The sequence below is a fragment of the Urocitellus parryii genome, chromosome 5, assembly GCF_045843805.1.
Source record: "Urocitellus parryii isolate mUroPar1 chromosome 5, mUroPar1.hap1, whole genome shotgun sequence".
In the NCBI taxonomy this organism is placed as follows: domain Eukaryota; kingdom Metazoa; phylum Chordata; class Mammalia; order Rodentia; family Sciuridae; genus Urocitellus; species Urocitellus parryii.
In genome coordinates this window covers 118,484,498-118,495,746 of record NC_135535.1, presented here as the reverse complement: position 1 = coordinate 118,495,746, position 11,249 = coordinate 118,484,498, and the positions used below count along the sequence as shown (strand labels likewise).

The following is an 11,249-nucleotide window of genomic DNA, read 5'->3' as shown; positions in this document are numbered from 1 at the left end:
GAGTTTCAGTTTTGCAAGATGAAAAGAGTCCTGAAATTTGGTTGTGTGACAATGTGATGTCATTGACATATTGTATATTCTGGAAAATTGTTGAAATGGTAAAATTCAGGTTGAGTTTACTACCATTAAAAAAAAATAACTTTTAAACCAGGTGTGGTGCCATACCCCTGAAATCCCAGAGACTTGGGAGACCAAGTCAGGAGGATCACAACTTCAAGACCAGCCTGAACAACTTAATGAGACCTTTTCTCAAAATAAGATTTAAGAAATGGCCTTGGATGTGGCTCAGTGGTTGAGTGCACCTAGGTTCACTCCCCATTACAAAAAAAATCATTATAATAATAATTATGTCTAATGTAATTCTGGCATGATTTCCTGAAGTTAGCACCATTGTATTTTGGGGATAAGGCCATTCTGTATAGTGGAGGCCATCCTGTGCACTGTAGGATGTTGAGCAGTGTGCCAGGCCCCCACCTGGAAGGTGCTGATGGTCTTGCTTCCACCCCAGTTCTTAAAGGCATATGTGTCTCTGGGTATTGCGAGGCCCCTTTGGGTAGAAGGGGGGCTTAAATACCCCTGTCCCCATTGAGAACTGTACTACAGAAGGACCTAGAGATGCAAAACTCTAAGCTAAATAAATGATAAACTGGAATACTAAGCAATATGCAAAAGCCACAACAGGGCCAGGGCTGGGGCTGGGGCTTAGCTACAGAGCACTTATCTAGCTTGGCTGGGACCATAGGTTCCATCCCCAGCACCACAAAAAAGAAAAAAAGTCAAAGTAGGAGTCACAGAGAAATAGAGAACAAAGGTACCAAGTAGGACTAAACCCCAGGATGGAGAATCAAATCCAACCCCAAACCAAAATCCTGATAGGAGGAGTGGGCAGATCCATAGCTCTGTGGAGCTCTATGCCTCCTCTTCAGTGACAGATGGAACAAAAGGCAGGAGAATGAATATGGTACAGATGTTGTGGAGAAAACTACAGACCAGCCAGTCCCAGGTGGCACCCAGGAACTTCAGCACCCCATATGGCAGGACACACACCCTTCTCAGGTGTGCCCATGGGCACATGCAGCAAGACGGCTGCATTCTGAACTGGACCACTCTCAGTAACCTGAAGGTGCTGCAGTCCAAGGGCACAGGTTCCTAACCACACTGAGCAGGTGGCTCTCTGGAAAATCCTTACATGCCTGGATCTGTTAACAGCATGCTTCTAAATAAGATCATCTTGGAGTGAGGAAAGATTCTTCAAAGAAGACATAGAAAGCAAAACCTACACAAGAAAAATTGTAGGGGGCTGGGCTGCACTCGGTGGCAGAGGTGTGCCTAGAATGGGTGAGGCCCTAGGTTGCCTCCCCAACACCACACACACAAAAAGATTTTTAAAATCAAATTTAAGTAAAAAATTAAAATAAATCTGAATTAAATGTGAAAACAACTTTGCACTCATTTCCACACACAGATAACTGTCATGTGTGGAGTTCCCTGTCCCCTTACCCTCCCTGTCCACTGGGAGCCAGCTGCTATCATTAGGGATAAAGGCAGTGAGCTCAATTGTTCTCATCTCTTCTCTAGTTTTGGAATATTTTGAAATGAAAGCCAAATAGAAATGATTTTTGTAAAAATTTATTTTAGAGATGCTGTGTAATCACTGAGAAAGTAAGGAAGACACTTGCATTTCCTAAAAATGCTGAATTACCTCAGTGCTGATCAGTGGGAAATCAAAGAGGATGAGAAGGATGACAAGCCATCTGAGCTCTAGATAAGAGGGGATATTGCCTTGCTGAAAACTTACAGTCAGAGTACTTACTCATGGAAGATTAAGCAGGTTGAGGATGACATTCAACAACTTCTTAAGAAAATTAATGAGCTCACTGGTATTAAAGAATCTGACACTGGCCTGGCCCCACCAGCACTCTGGGATTTGGCTGCAGAGAAGCAAACTCTCCAGAGTGAACAGCCTTTACAGGTTGCAAGGTGTACAAGGATAATTAATGCTGATTCAGATGACCCAAAATACATTATCAATGTGAAACAGTTTGCCAAGTTCATGGTAGACCTCAGCGATCAGGTGGCACCTACTGACATTGAAGAAGGGATGAGAGTTGGTGTGGACAGAAATAAGTATCAAATCCACATTCCACTGCTTCCTAAGATTGACACAACAGTTACCATGATGCAAATGGAGAAAAAACCTGATGTCACTTACAGTGATGTTGGTGGTAGTAAGGAACAGAGAGGTTTGTTAACCTTGGCATTGAGCCTCCCAAGAGTGTGCTGCTGTTTGGTCCCCCAGGCACAGCCAAGGCAGTTGCTAATAGGACTGATGCTTGCTTCATTCGAGTTATTGGATCTGAACTTGTACAGAAATATGTTGCAGAGGGGGCTCCAATGGTTCATGAGCTTTTTGAAATGGCCAGCACAAAAAAAAAGCCTGCCTTATCTTCTTTGATGAAATTGATGCCGTTGGGGGCTCGGTTTGATGATGGTGCTGGAGGTGACAATGAAGTACAGAGAACAATGTTGAAACTGATTAATCAGCTGGATGTTTTTGATCCTTGAGGCAACATTAAAGTGCTGATGGCCACCAACAGACCTCATACTCTAGACCCAGCACTGATGAGGCCAGGGATATTGGACACAGGATTGAATTTAGTTTACCTGATTCAGAGGGTCAGACTCACATCTTTAAGATTCATTCTCCTTCAATTAGTGTTGAAAGAGATATCAGATTTGAATTGTTAGCATGACAATGTCCAAATAGCACTGGTGCTGAGATTAGAAGTGTCTGCACAAAATCTGGTATGTTTGCAATCCGAGCATGGCAAAAAATTGCTACTGAGAAGGATTTCTTGGAAGCTGTAAATAAGTCATTAAATCTTATGCCAAATTCAGTGCTGCTCCTCACTACATGACATACAACTGAACCTCAAAGGCTTTCAAATGAAAACTTCAGTTAGAATCTTAAGCTTATAAAGACTTGTTAATACCAATACCACCTCACACACAAAAAAAAATGGTTTAAAAATTGTAAAAAAAAATTATTTATTTGATGCCAGGGATTGAAACCAGGGGTGCTCAACCACTGAGTCACATCTCTAGCCCCTTTTTAATTTTTTTAATTTTGAGACAGGGCCTCACTAAATTGCTGAGGATAGCCTTGAACTTGCATTCCTTCTGCATCATCCTCCTGAGTTGCTGGGATCACAGGTGTGCCATACACTTGGCTATTTTGTTCAGTTTTCATTTGATTCGCTCTGTGTGTCTGTTTTCACAATGTATTGATATCACCATTAAAATCTGAGCATTCTGGACCTTGCTTTTTCTTGTCTTGAGTCTGCTCAGTGCTCTCACTGCTGCCCTAGTCTCTGTCTTGATCTCTTCATTCAGAGCCAGTTTCTTAACTTCATGGAGAGCAGGAAGAAGTTGCTGTGTGTGGATGAGTATCTCTTTTGATCCTGGTTGAGTTTGCTGCCTCTGGTAAGCCTGGTTCCCTATACAGAAAACTCCACTGAGTACTTGAGTCTCATGCCTGCTCCAATCCTGGACTGTTTTCTAGAGACTCACTACAGGCTGCAACAGCTTCAGAAGATCTCAGAAGATCTCTTGGAGGTTTTGGTTGGGGGTTGGGTGTCAGGTTCTTGATTACCAAAAGCAAGTTACAAGCTGAACATTGAATGCTTGTGGGTCTTCTGTCTTGAAGGGCAGGTTGGGGAAAATGCTAAGAAATAATAAGGGAATTGCTGAAATAAGAAGTCATTATTTCTTAGGATTGAAGTTTGACTTCCCAGAGTTGATTCTGGTTTAGTAAATAGAGCTTACAAGAACAGTAGCTGTTTGTTATTTATGACTGTTAGATGGTGCTATGAACGTCACACATTTCATAGTTGCTATCTTTCCTTATTATGCTTTTTGAGGTAAAGAAAATGGTATAAGGACTTGGGAGTCAATTTAACAAAAGAGGTAAAAGATCTCTACAATGAAAGTTACAGAACTCTAAAGAAAATAATTGAAGAAGACCTTCCTTAGAAGATGGAAAGATCTTCATGCTCCTGGATAGGCAGAATTAATATTGTCAAAAGTGCTATACAGATTCAGTGCAATTCCAATTAAAATCCCTAAGTCATTCCTCATAGAAATAAAAAAAGCAATCATGAAATTCATTTGGAAAAATAAGAGACCCAGAATAGCCAAAGCAATCTTTAGTAAAAAGAGTGAAGCAGGATGCATTACAATACCAGACCTTAAACTATATTACAAAGCCACAGTAATAAAAACAGCATGATATTGGCACTGAAATAGACATATATTCCAATGGTACAGAATACAAGACACAGAGACAAATCCATGTAAATACAGTTATCTCATACTACACAAGTGCCAAAAACATACATTGGAGAAAAGATAGCCTCTTCAATAAATGGTGCTAAGAAAACTGGAAATCCATTTGCAGCAAAATGAAACTAAACCCTACTATGTCTCACGATGCACAAAATTCAACTTAAAGTGGATCAAGGACCTAGGAATTAGACCAAAGACCCTGCACCTAATAGAGGAAAAAATAGGCCCAAATCTTTATCATGTCAAATTAGGACCTTACTTCCTTAACAAGACTCCTAAAGTAAAGAAATAAAATCAAGAATCAATAAATGGGATGGATTCTGCCGCAGTCCGGCTGCAGCAAAATAACCGGGGGGGGGGGGGGGGGGTGACGAATAACTTTTGTAGATCAATACAGCAGGAGTAGGAGCCGTTTATTGTAGGAAACAGAGGTATTTATACATTTTGCACAGCCTATCTTAATTAGCATAAACTAGATACATCAGTCAACCAATAAGGAATCTCCACACTTAATGGCTTGCTTTTGTTACTTCTCAAACCACTCCCTCTGGCATTTTGCCAGGCACCATCCAGACTTGTTTACGAACTCTAACATTCCCCTGGCAAAATACCAGGTGTTATTTTGACTTGTTTACAGACTCTAACAGATTCAAACTAAAAAGCTTCTTCTCAGCAAAAGAAACAATGAGATGAAGAGAGAGCCTACATTTTGGGAGCAAATTTTTGCCACATACATGTCAGATAGAGCACTAATTTCCAGGATCTATAAAGAACTCAAAAAAAAAAAAACACCGAAAAAAACTAACAGCCCAATCAATAAATGGGCTAAAGAGCTGAACAGACACTCCTCAGAAGATCTACACTGAATCAACAAATATATGAAAAAATGTTCAACATCTACAGTAAGTAGAGAAATGCAAATCAAAACTAAGATTTCATCTCACTTCAGTCAGAATGGCAGTTATCAAGAATACAAACAACAATAAGTGTTGGCGAGAATGTGGGGGAAAGGTGCACTCATACATCACTGGTGGTACTGCAAATTGGTGTAACCAATCTGGAAAGCAGTATGGATTCCTTAGGAAACTTGGAATGGAACCACCATTTGACCCAAGTATCCCCCTTCTTGGTCTAAATCCAAATGACTTAAAATCAGCATTCTATAGTGACACAGCCACATCAATGTTTATAGCAGCTCAGTTCACAATAGCTAAACTTAGATGGCCTTCAATAGATGAATGTATAACTAAACTATGGTATATATATATATATATATATATATATATATATATATATATACAATGGAATATTACTCAGCATTAAAAAAGAGTAAAAATATGGCTTTGCAGGTAAATGGATGGAGCTGGAGTATATAATGATAAGCAAAGTAAGCTAATCCCCCAAAACCAAAGGCTGAATGTTCTCTCTGATTAGTAGATGCTCATCCATAATGGGGGGGGCATAAGAAAAATGGAAGAATTTTGATTGGGCAAAGGGGGGGAGGGGAGGAGGTCTGGGGGTAGGAAAGATGGTGGAATGAGATAGACATCATTACTTTAGGTACATGTATGACTGCACATGGTGCAACGCTACATCATGTATAACCAGAGAAATGAAAAGTTGTGCTGCAATTGTATACAATGAATCAAAATGCATTCTGTTGTCATATATACCTAATTATAATTAATTAATTAATTATTAATTTTTTAAAAAGAAGAAAATAGTGTAAGGGCTAGGATGTAGCTCAGTGGCAGAGCACTTAACTTGCATAAGCAAAGCCCTGGGTTTAATCCCCAGTTTCAAAAAAGAAAAGAACCCCAACCAAAAAATAAAAAAGGAAAAAAGAGAAAGAAAATGGTTTAAATTTACAGCATGCATTTCACTGGTTGAAAATGAAAATTGGCCCTTGAGCCCTTGAGGCTTGTGTGCAGGGAGAATAGGATGAGTCTCTGTGCCCTTCTCCCTTCTTGGCTCGGCAGCTGTTTCCTGGTTGAGCATTTCATATTTCTTTTTCTCTTTCCTGCCCTAGCATGTCGGGAACATTTTCAAAATGCTGATGCACCTTGTGGACATCTATCAGGATGTGTAAGTAGAACAGCTGGTGCATCCCCCTGTGCAGGCTCCTATGTGGTGTGGGCTGCCTCCTGTCAAAATGGGAGGTTGGTACACCAGCAAGTGCCCCAGTGTCCTCTGCAGTTGCCAATCCAGAATCCAGACATATAGCTTTTTTCTTATTTCTGTGGATGTAGCAGCTCAGCTGTTGAGCACTTGCCTAGTATGTGTAAGGCCTGAGTTCAATAGCGAGAACTAAAAAAAAAAGCAAAAGCAAATCACAGCTCTTGGGTGCTGAGATTTTGCTTCATTCCCACCCAACTTTTTGGCCTTTGTGTTTTCACATATTTTTAAATGATCATTGTCATAGAGAAAATGTATGTGTTCTGCATTTGTTTAACACTTAGTTCTATGGGTTTTCTAAGTTGAGTCAGTTTGAAACAAAAAATCAAAGGTGGCCTTGCAAAATCATTTACTCCTGCACATATGCATGACCTTTTCCATAAACAGCACATAAAACGCAGAAAAGGGGCCTGGGTGTTCCTGGAACCTCTCAGCATTGCTGGTCTCCCTCCTCCAAGCTCCTGGGGTGTACAGACATGGTTCTTGGCTCAGGGTCACCCAGCATGGCAAGCCCATGTGACTTTGCAGGGTCCTTTTTCATATCAACAGTCAGTCAGTAAATGCAAAACCTGTTCACATCAGGTGGAAGAAATTCCACACACAGTACACACTCTTTTCCTAGCACCCTCCCTCCCTCACTACTGTATCTCTCTGATTTTTTTTCTTGTTATATTTTAATGATTAGAAATGTTCATCCCTTGCTATTTTTTGAATAAGGAAAGGTATTTGCAAATATTTTCACTTGCTTTTGATAGAGCTCCAACTGCTGAGCTAAAACAAAAGGACTATGTTCTCTTTTTTTAATTTTTATTTTTATTTTTTTATTGGTTGTTCAAAACATTACAAAGCTCTTGACATATCATATTTCATACATTAGATTCAAGTGGGTTATGAACTCCCATTTTTACCCCAAACACAGATTGCAGAATCACATCGGTTAGACATCCACATTTTTACATAATGCCATATTAGTAACTGTTGTATTCTGCTGCCTTTCCTATCCTCTACTATCCCCCCTCCCCTACCCTCCCATCTTCTCTCTCTACCCCATCTACTGCAATTCATTTCTCTATTTCTCTCCTTGTTTTTTTTTCCCATTCCCCTCACAACTTCTTATGTGTAATTTTGTATAACAATGAGGGTCTCCTTCCATTTCCAAGAAATTTCCCTTTTCTCTCCCTTTCCCTCCCACCTCATGTCTCTGTTTAATGTTAATCTTTTCCTCTTGCTCTTCCTCCCTGCTCGGTTCTTAGTCGCTCTCATTATATCAAAGAAGACATTTGGCATTTATTTTTTAGGGATTGGCTAGCTTCACTTAGCATAATCTGCTCTAATGCCATCCATTTCCCTGCAAATTCCATGATTTTGTCATTTTTAGTGCTGTGTAATACTCCATTGTGTATAAATGCCACATTTTTTTTTATCCATTCATCTATTGAAGGGCATCTGGGTTGGTTCCACAATCTAGCTATTGTGAATTGTGCTGCTATGAACATTGATGTGGCAGTATCCCTGTAGCACGCTCTTTTAAGGTCTTCAGGGAATAGTCCCAGAAGGGCAATAGCTGGGTCAAATGGTGGTTTCATTCCCAGCTTTCCCAGGAATCTCCATACTGTTTTCCAAATTGGCTGCATCAATTTACAGTCCCACCAGCAATGTACAAGAGTACCCTTTTACCCACATCCTCACCAGCACTTATTGTTGTTTGACTTCATAATGGCTGCCATTCTTACTGGAGTGAGATGGTATCTTAGGGTGGTTTTGATTTGCATTTCTCTGACTGCTAGAGATGGTGAGCATTTTTTCATGTACTTGTTGATTGATTGTATGTCCTCCTCTGAGAAGTGTCTGTTCAGGTCCTTGGCCCATTTGTTGATTGGGTTATTTGTTATCTTATTGTCTAATTTTATAGTTCTTTGTATACTCTGTCATGATTTAAAAAGAAATTTTATGCCCTTCTTATTTATTTCTAGGATGAGGGGAGGATAACATTTTTGCTTTCTTATGTGACTCTCTTTGAAAATGTGCAGTATGAATTCCTCAAAAATAAAATTTTTACCCTTCAAAGGAAAAAAAAAGAAAAGAAATTTCTAAAACTTTCAATTGACTCCAGGAAATTAATGAAAAAATCATATATGCAATGAAATTATCTGAACAGAATCTATTATTTGTCATGAGATGAAATTTATGAATAAGCTGCATCATTTATTTGTTTAGGATTATTTTGTTAATGAAACTAATTTATCTATTCATTCACTTTTACTTATTATATATGGACAAGTAAACAGCTCATAGAACATAAGTGAAACGATCTCAGTGAGTCATTAGATCCAAATGCACAATAATACTTGACAGATGATAGGTAAACATAGCTTTAGAAGATTTATTTATGCACTGTATCCCTCATTTAGGATTACTGTGTATTATTGATGTTAGCACATTTAAAAAAATCTTTGAAACTTCTCCAAAGAAGCAAAGAGAACACTACCAAGTATTGTCAAAAATTCCCTTTATAAGCTATCTAGAGATTAATCAAAGATTTTCAGCTACCCAAGGAGCACTACTCAAGAAAACGAAACAAACAAAAAACTTAATAACCTACATAAGAACAAGGAATTCTGCTGTTATCTTAATATGTCCAAATCCATGGACAAACTACCAAGCTCTACAATAGTCTTGAAGACCAACAGCCCATAATTGTTGTAAGAATAGCATTCTGCCAATCATTGAAAGAAACGGAAAAAGGAAGAAAACTTTAAAAGTCCTGGAACCAAAAAACATCATCACTTGAGTTAACCAGTGTTTCCTTGGAAAACTTCACTTTGCAAGGCTATTTTAGTTGACCTAGCTCTGAGCTCACCAGTGCAAATACCATTTACCCTAAGAGCATATATCAAAACAATTTTTAGGATTTTTTTAAAATGTGGGTAAATTTGCAAGAATCAGTAGGTTACAAGGCTTAAAGAGGAAAAGGGGGCTTCGAAAAGCTTTAACATTATCCTATCCGGAAGGCCACACACTTATGGAGGACTATAAAATATTGAGGACTGTGAGTATACTCTAGAAAGACAGAGAAGTCCCTAAACTTTCACATATGAGAAACTTGAGATGGCACAAAAAGGAAGCAAAGGCTAAGACAGAATTGAAAACTGCCTGGCTGAGTGTTAAGGGCATGCTCCAACAGGTACAAACAAGCTCCTTGGAAAAGTTGAAGGCACTTATTGGTTCTAGGCATTTAAGGACTCTATTCAATCATTAGATCACCATTAAGCTAACTGAACAGAGGAAATTTCTTTTTTTCCTTCTTCCTTCATTGTTTCATTCTTTGTTCTTTTGGGGGGGGGAGGGAGTACCAGGGATTAAACTCAGGGGCATTTGACCATTGTGTCACCAGCCCTACTTTGTATTTGTTTTTTGTTTTTGTTTTTGTTTTTGTGTGTGTGTGTGTGTGTGTGTGTGTGTTTTTCCTAGAGGCAGGGTCTCACTGAGTTGCTTAGATCCTCACTTTTGCCGAGGCTGGCTTTGAACTCAAAATCCTCTTGAGCTTCTGGGATTATAGGCATTTACCACCAAGTCCAGGATTGAACCCAGGAGAATTTAACCACTGAGCCTCATCCCCAGCTCCCCACCTCCCTTTTTAAATTTTTAAATTTTTGACACAGGGTCAAATTCTTGCTAAGTTGCTTAAGATCTCACTAAATTTCTGAGGCTGGATTTGAACTTGCAATCCTCTTGCCTCAGTCTCCTGAGCTGCTGGGATTACAGGTGTGTGCCACTGTGCCAGGCACAGAGACAATTCAGTAAAATATATTACCTAAATATTATTCAGAGGGAAAATGGAGCACCTTAATGCAGAAAAAGCACTTTACAGAATCTAACACTCTTTCATAAAAAAAAAAAAAAATCCATTAAACTAGGAGTAAAAGGGAACTTAACCAACCTGCTGAAGGGCATTTATGGAAAACTAACAGATAACATTATCTTAAATGGTGAAAAGTTGAAAAATTTCCTTTGTGATTGTAACAAGACAAAGATGCCTAGACACTATTGCCCCTTTTATTCCGTGTTTTAGGTATTATAAAGTTATAGAAATTTGTACTTAATTAAAATGCATATTTTTATCTTATTTTATTGAACACATGCATAGTAGTCATCACATTTAACAATAAGACTATTTAAAGATAATTTTTATACATCCCCTTAAACTTGTTCATGTTCCCCTTTCCTCCTTGAAAGTATTTTATCAATATTATTTACGTTAGAATACCCAGAATACGTATGTTAAACATATGATATTGTTCAATCTATACTGAGAATTGCCTTTCCAGAGAGATTAATGTTGCTTACTCTGGTTATAATTTTGTTTTAAGTGCATGAAAAGAAGGAGAATAATCTTTACAGGGTATCATCTCTGACTATTTAAATACTGACTTATTAGTGTTAAATTTTAAAAAATGGCAATTGCTCTTCTAGTCTTAAGTAGAAAATAAATAATTAATAAAATTTCTGATTCTTAGAGTAATATATGTGTTTGTGTGTGTATACATATACTTTATTTGCTCCCAACCATGCCTCTTACAATCTGTGTGGAAGAGATATGAGTTTTTTATGAATTTATTTCATTCTATAATTTTCATTTCTAAATAGGAGTGCCCATACATAATAAAGCCTTTAGCAATAGAAGATATGCATATCCATATTTTTCAATCCTATAATAACATAGAAATGTG

The 11,249-nt window shown here is 38.4% G+C and overlaps 1 pseudogene; it reads left to right on the top strand.

Annotated features, from left to right (window-relative positions):
* The first annotated feature begins 1,690 nt into the window (after window positions 1–1,690).
* LOC144254790 (26S proteasome regulatory subunit 7 pseudogene) lies at window positions 1,691–2,929 on the top strand (annotated as a pseudogene).
* Window positions 2,930–11,249: the final 8,320 nt, after the last annotated feature.